Source organism: Aulonocara sp. 'chitande type north' Nkhata Bay, linkage group LG18 (assembly GCF_057382095.1).
Source record: "Aulonocara sp. 'chitande type north' Nkhata Bay isolate Kocher_YH1m ecotype deep benthic linkage group LG18, A_spYH_male_GT1.1, whole genome shotgun sequence".
NCBI classification, from domain to species: Eukaryota; Metazoa; Chordata; class Actinopteri; order Cichliformes; family Cichlidae; genus Aulonocara; species Aulonocara sp. 'chitande type north' Nkhata Bay.
This window is the reverse complement of record NC_141361.1, coordinates 39,086,856-39,094,413: the sequence shown is the minus strand read 5'-3', so window position 1 is coordinate 39,094,413 and position 7,558 is coordinate 39,086,856.

Here is a 7,558-nt window from a genome sequence, read left to right as displayed (position 1 = left end):
GTCAGCGTTGCCTGGGCAGAGCCAGTGCTCAGTGCATTGCCAGTCGCCGTTGTGTCAGCTAGTGGCCTCCATGACTGCTGGCTTAGTGATGACTTCTGCTGGAGGGTCCGAGGGGCCCGTTCAGCCTCCTGCCTCCGCTGGAGGGCCCGAGGAGCCCGTCCAGCCTCATGCCTCGTCCGCTGGAGGGCCCGAGGAGCCCGTCCAGCAGCCTTCCTCGTCGGCTGGAGGGTCCGAGGGGCCCGTTCAGCCACCTGCTGCAACATCATCATCATCCTCGCCTGCTGCAGCATCATCATCATCAGCCTCGTCTGGTCCAGCCTCAGAGCCTTCAGCCTTGTCTGGTCCAGCCTCAGAGCCTTCAGCCTTGTCTGGTCCAGCCTCAGAGCCTTCGTCCTCGTCTGGTCCGGCTTCATCCAAGCCTTCGTCCTCGTCTGGTCCGGCTTCATCCGAGTCTTCGTCCTCGTCTGGTCCGGCTTCATCCGAGTCTTCGTCCTCGCCTGGTCCGGCCCCGGCCTGTGCTTCGCTTGGTGCGGCCTCTGCCTGTGCTTCGCCTGGTGCGGCCTCTGCCTGTGCTTCGCCTGGTCCGGATCGCCATCGCCTGAGTCGCCGCCGTTGCCTTCCGCGCGGTCGGCCACCTGAACTGCTCCGTCGTCTCCCTCGTCGCCGCCGTTGCCTTCCGCGCGGTTGGCCCCCTGAACTGCTCCGTCGTCTCCCTCATCGCCGCCGTTGCCTTCCGCGCGGTTGGCCCCCTGAACTGCTCCGTCGTCTCCCTCGTCGCCGCCGTTGCCTTCCGCACGGCCGGCCCCCGGACCCTCTTCGCCTGAGTGGCCGCCGTTGCCTTCCGCACGGCCGGCCCCCGGACCGCCATCGCCTGAGTGGCCGCCGTTGCCGTCCGCACGGTCGGCCCCCCGAACTGTGTCCACGTCGCCGCCGTTGCCGTCCACACGGTCGGCCCCCTGAACTGTTTGGACTCCTGTGCTGTCGGCCCCCTGAACTTTTCTGTTTTGGACTCCGTTTTTCTTGGGCTGTGGTGTGTTTCGTTTCATTGGTTTTCTTGGGTTGGGTCTCGTGTTTTGTTTGGAGCCAGCCTTTGAGGGGGGGGTCCTGTCATGATCCGGAGTCTGCGACTCCGTGTTTGTTTAGTTTATTAGTATTCTGTAGTTTTGGTTACCTTGGGTGTTTATACTCTTCTGTTTCATGGTTCATGTTCCTATGTTCTGTGTCCCCCAGTCTGTGTTAAGTTGGTGTGTTATGTCATTGCGTGTATGTGTTTCCTGTTTTATTGTGAAGGTCTGCGTCTTATGTGAGTGTTTCAGTTTGTCTCCCTACTCTCGTCACGTGATCACTCCCAGCTGTGTTCCCACCTGTATGTAATCTCCCTGTGTTCTCTGAGTGTATTTAAGTTGTGTCTTCTGTCATAGTAATTGCTGGTTCGTCTGTGTTGTTTCCCCTCGGTCTCCCTGCGTCTTCCCGTATGTATTTCTCCGGACCTCCCTGCATCCTCGTTTCTGGTTTGTCTTATTAGTTTACCCAGTTTAGGTTTCCAGTTTCATGTTTTGTCGCCACCGTTGTTTGTACTTACCCACCTCTGTGAATAAACACTCACCTGCACCAGAGCTGCCGCCTTTTGGTCCCTTTATACAATTCCACACGGCTTGCCCCGGCAATCCGTGACAAGAACTTTCTTCTATGCTTTAAGTGCTTTCTATCTAAGCATTCAAACACATTCATACTCTGATGAATGTGTTTGAGCATGCCGTAGAGCATGCCCAAAGATACTTGGCATGCAGAATGGGGCAGCCAGGGATCAAACCACCAGGTAGAGCAGGTCACCAGCTCTACCTCCTGAGCTACAGGCAGGTCCATGCTTCTCTGCTTAGGTTACTGCCTCAGATAGGTGGAAGAAGATGAATGGATGGACTTTCAACAGGGCTGAGTTACATCATTATGTAAAAATCCATTACACAAAGCAAAGGTCAAAATCAAGGTGTTCATAAAGTGCTGGGTTTCTCCATCTTCTGGGACAGGCCTCAGTGGGTCTCTCTATCCGTGAGTCAGCAGAACATCTGGCATAGGCAGTAGTGATGAAAGCCAGCTTGGTCCTGATTGTTTCCCTCACTTGTTTTCCCCCAGGATTAATGTAGCTGTTGATAATAATCTGGATGTTGGATCATGTTATCAAAGTCAAAGTCAACTTTAATCAGAATCAGAATCAGAATACTTTATTGATCCCTGGGGGAAATTATTTTTATTTGTCATTTGTCATTTTATTTTATTATTTGTCAATTCAGCCACATGTACAGGGCATACAGAGAATAGAAATTTCGTTACTCTCAAACCCTAGATGAAATAGCAAATGAACATTTAAATAAAGAGTGATTAAAAAATGTAAATAAAATAATTAAAAAGTAAAAATTTAAATAAATAAATACAATACAAATTAACAAGAAAGCTATGCAATATACAATATACAATATTCAGGTAAGGGTAAATGACCTTCAGTCTGCTGGTCCTGGCCTGGAGACTCCGCAGTCTCCTCCCTGACGGCAGCAGCTTGAAGAAGCTTTGCATTGGGTGCGTGGGATCAGCCGCTATGCAAAGGGCTTTTTTAGTGAGACGGGTGCTGTAAATGTCCTGGAGGGAGGGGAGAGAGACACCAATGATCCTCTCTGCAGCTCTCACCATGCGTTGGAGGGTTCCATGACAGGACGCATTGCAGGCTCCAAACCACACAGTGATGCAGCTCGACAGGATGCTCTCGATGGTGCCTCTGTAGAAAGTGTACATGATGGGGGCTGGTGCTCCTGCTCTTCTTAGTTTGCGGAGAAAGAAGAGACGCTGCTGTGATTTCTTGGCCAGTGCTGTGGTGTTGTACGTCCAGGAGAGATCCTCTGTGATGTGCACACCCAAGAACTTGGTGCTGCTCACTCTCTCCACAGACGCTCCGTCAATGGTCAGAGGAGCATGTTGGGTGTGCATTCTCCTGAAGTCCACAACAATCTCCTTCGTCTTCTCCACATTCAGAGAGAGATTGTTGTCAACACACCACGTGGCCAGGCGTCTCACCTCACTTCTGTAGTCGGTCTCATCCCTGTTGCTAATGAGACCCACCACCGTTGTGTTGTCCGCAAACTTGATGAAGAGGTTGGAGCTATATGATGGAGTGCAGTCATGGGTCAGCAGAGTGAAGAGGAGGGGGCTCAGCACACATCCCTGCGGGGCCCCCGTGTTTAAAATGATGGTGCTGGATGTATTACTGCCGACCCGTACTGCTTGAGGTCTTCCGGTGAGGAAATCCAACAGCCAGTTGCACAGTGAGGTGTTGAGCCCCAGCTGGACCAGTTTTTGAGTGAGCTGTTGGGGGATTATAATGTTGAATGCTGAACTGAAATCTATGAACAGCATTCGAACATATGAGTCTTTTTTGTCCAGGTGTGTGAGTGCCGAGTGGAGTGCAGTGGAGATGGCATCATCGGTTGAGCGGTTGGGCCGATACGCAAACTGGAAGGGATCCAGGGAGGGGGGCAGGACAGACTTGATGTGTTGCATGACTAGTCGTTCGAAGCACTTCATCAGGACGGTAGTCATTAAAGCAGGAGGGAGATGACTTTTTTGGAACCGGAATGATTGTGGTGGCTTTAAAACATGTGGGGACGACAGCCTGGATGAGTGATATGTTGAAGATGTCTGTGAAGACATCAGTGAGTTCCACTGCACAGTCTCTCAGTACACGACCAGGAATGTTGTCAGGACCCGGAGCTTTACGTGCATTGACCCTGCTGAGGGATCTCCTCACGCTGTCGGTGACAGAGTCATCACCTGGTCACCAGGAGGGGGTGGGGTCTTCTGTGCAGTGGTGCTGTTTTGGACTTCAAAGCGAGCAAAGAAAGTATTCAGGTCGTTCAGCAGGGGGATAGTGCTATCACAGGTCTGTGGTGGGGGCTTGTAATCTGTGATGGTCTGAATGCCCCGCCACAGGCTCCGTGAGTCTCTGCTGTCTTTGAAGTGATGAGATATTTTCCTGGAGTACTGTCTCTTAGCCTCTCTGATGCCACGGGAAAGGTTGGCCCTAGCTGTCCTCAGGCTTGCCTCGTCTCCATCTCTGAAGGCAACATTCCGAGCTTTCAGCAGCCTGTAGACCTCTCCTGTCATCCATGGTTTTTGATTTGCCCGGACAGTTATGGTTTTCGTGACTGTTACATCCTCAATACACTTGTTGATGTAGGCAGTAACAGTCTCTGCGTACTCCTGGAGGTCAGTGGTGTTGTTATAGGTGGCAGCCTGCTTAAACATGTTCCAGTCTGTGGTGTTAAAGCAGTCCTGTAAAGCCTCTGAAGACCCTTCTGGCCACACTTGTATCCGCTTACGAACCGGTTTGGTCACTTTAACGAGCGGTCTGTAAGCAGGCATTAGCATGACAGTGATATGGTCTGAGGCGCCGAGGTGGGGGAGGGGAAAAGCTTTGTAGGCTCCTCTCTGGGTGGTGTAAACAAAGTCCAGTGTGTTATTTCCCCTTGTTGGAAAGTCTATGTGTTGTTGTATTTTTGGAAACACGCACTTTAAGTCTGCATGATTGAAATCCCCAGCCAGGATGAGAAAAGCATCAGGATGGGCTGTCTGCTGCTCACTGATGTGCTGGTACAGTTCATTCAGTGCCTCATTCCTGTTGTTGACATTGGAGGAGGGAGGGATGTACACAGCGCACAGTAGTATGGCTGTATATTCCCTCGGTAGATAGAATGGCCGGCACTTAATAACCATACACTCCAGCACTGGTGAGCAGTGTTTGCAGACCGCAGCAGCATCGCGACACCAGGCATCATTGATGTAAACACAAGTCCTCCCCCGCGGGTCTTACCTCCCGCGACGATGACTCTGTCAGCACGGTAGCATGTTAGCTGGTCGAGCTGAATTGCGCGGTCCGGGACACTGTCGCTAAGCCATGTTTCCGTGAACACAAAAGCACAGCAGTCCTTTACGTTCCTTTGAGATGAATGTAGCAGTCGGATGTCGTCCAGTTTATTTTCTAGCGAGCGTACGTTGGCCAGAACAATAGAGGGGATGGCGGGTTTGTGTGGGCTAGCCGCTAGCCTAGCTCAGATGCCACCGCGCTTACCCCTCTTCTGCTTCCTCTCACACCGCTTGAGGCGCATCCATTGTGGGCGAAGTGCAGGAGTGGGGGTCGGTGATTGAGTAGGCCTTCGGAGCAGACCCAGATCTTTCAGCTTCTCGATGTCCACAGAGTTTAACTTAAAAAGTTTGTTTCTGCCGATGTCGAGAAGAAGTGTTCGGGCATATCCTCGCTTGCACACAGATAGACGCGACAAAGACTTACAAAAACACTGCAACTTGCAGGACGAAAAACACGAAAAAGTAGTTTGTTTGGGAGAGAGAGAAGCCGCTGCGTGTGCACGCCCCTTATTAAGATAAGATAAGATAACCTTTATTAGTCCCACACGTGGGAAATTTGTTTTGTCACAGCAGGAAGTGGACAGTGCAAAAGTTATGAGGCAAAAATTAGAATACAATAAGAATAAATACAGTACACAACTGTACAGAATAGAATAAAATACTATATACAGTAGAATAAAATAAAATAAATATACAATAAGATAAAAATAGAATACAAATACAAATACTATATACAACTGAGTAAAAATACAACTAAATAGAACAAATTACACTTCTATGAAACCTTTAAGCTTTATTTTTGTACAATGGAAGGAAGTGGGGCCACATCGTCCATCTTTTATAAAGTCCTTTCTTGAACATAAACAACTTAAACAACTCAAGATTGATGAGGCACAACACAAATGCTATGGCAAGGAGGAGCGTGGTGTGTTGAAGGTGTTGTCTGTGAATGTTCACAGTCATCTAGGTCATCGTCATCTAAGGAGCTTAAACACAATAAAAACGAAAACAAGGCCCTCACATCCCCGAGCAAACACCAAAACATCACCATATTACCAAGGGAAGGTACACTGTTGTTCTAAACACAATGGACTATGACACAAAAATTACTTCACTGCTCAGTGACAACAATACCAATGAAGCCTTAAAACGGGGATGCTATACCCTGTATTTACAGACTTCCAAAGATCCACAAAGAAGGAATCCCACTCAGACCCATTGTTAGCAGTATAAACTCAGCCACCTAGAACATTTCCAAACACCTTGTCACTATCCTAGCACCCCTTGTGGGGAACACCCCCAGTCACATCAAAAACTCCACCGACTTCACAAAAAATGTCCAGAAACCTACACTTTATCCAGGTGAAACCATAGCGTTCTTTGATGTGGTTTCTCTCTTCATTTGCATACCTACAATTGAGGCAGTGGAAACCATCAGAAAATGACTATAAGACAGCTCCTTAGAAAACACAACCAGCTTCACCCCCAGATTTTCACAGTGTAAGACCTCTGCCGTTACAAGAAAGGCTTAGAAAGTGTCATGGCTGATGCTCTATCTAGGTGATGAATCCAGCATTTCGTTAAGGGCGAAATGTTCAATTTTTGGGTGGGGGGGGAAATGTTATGATTCCATGAAATGTTGTGGTTTGTGATCACATGCTGCCTGTTTTGATGTGTGGCTCCTCCCATTGGAGTGTGTGTGGGTGTGTGTATTTTTTATCTCCTCCTTCCAGGCTGGGTGTATGGGTGTGGCTGTGATTGGCTGACTCAAGAAAGCTCTTGAAGTCCGGATTGGATGATTGAATGGACAGCAGCTTCTTAATCTCCAGCTGACAGCCACCTTGCCTCTCTCCTTGTCTCCTCTACAACCAACAAAGCAGCTAGTTGTTTGTAGTTCTGATCATTTCTGTGAGAATCCTGAGCGATGGTCTTTTTCGTAACACGTGAGCCATTTGTAATTAATATATGTTGTTTTGAGCTAAGAGTATTTGTAAATAGTTGTTGTAAATGTTTCTTGTAATTTCTTATTCACAGTATATATTGAGCACTGCAGCAGTTTTGTCACGAGTAATGGGGAAATATGGACTCAGTCGCGGAGCTCTGGATGCAAAGCAGACAGTGCTTTTATTTACAGTGCTCAAAAACAGTCTCAAACATGAAAGAAGTGTAATAGTCCAACAGTGGTTTTCTCCAAGTTCCCAGTAGTGGTGCAGGTGAGTCTCCCCAGTAGTAATCTGAATGTGCTTCTCCTCCCGAGTGATAATCCTAGGGAGCCCTTCTCTCCAACCCTCCGCTCCGTACTTCTTGCTCCTAATGGACGGGTGACAACAATAGATGAGAAGGCTAGCCGGCTAAAGCTACGTCACCAATAACGAGCACACTTTACTACCGAGCTTCGAGTACAATCCAGCGTCGACTGCCGTCTGGACACACCGTTAAATACCTCAGCCCAAACGGGGATGATTAGTGGCAGCTGGGTGGAAGATTAGGTGCAGGTGTGTCAGCAGCTGAGCGGAGACACTTCCGGGTCAGGGGTCGCCACACTCTCACTCTCCCGAAAGCACGGCTCCTAAACATAGACGGACCCGGAGGGAGGGGCGAAGGAAAAAAGGAGACACACACACACACACACACACACACACACACA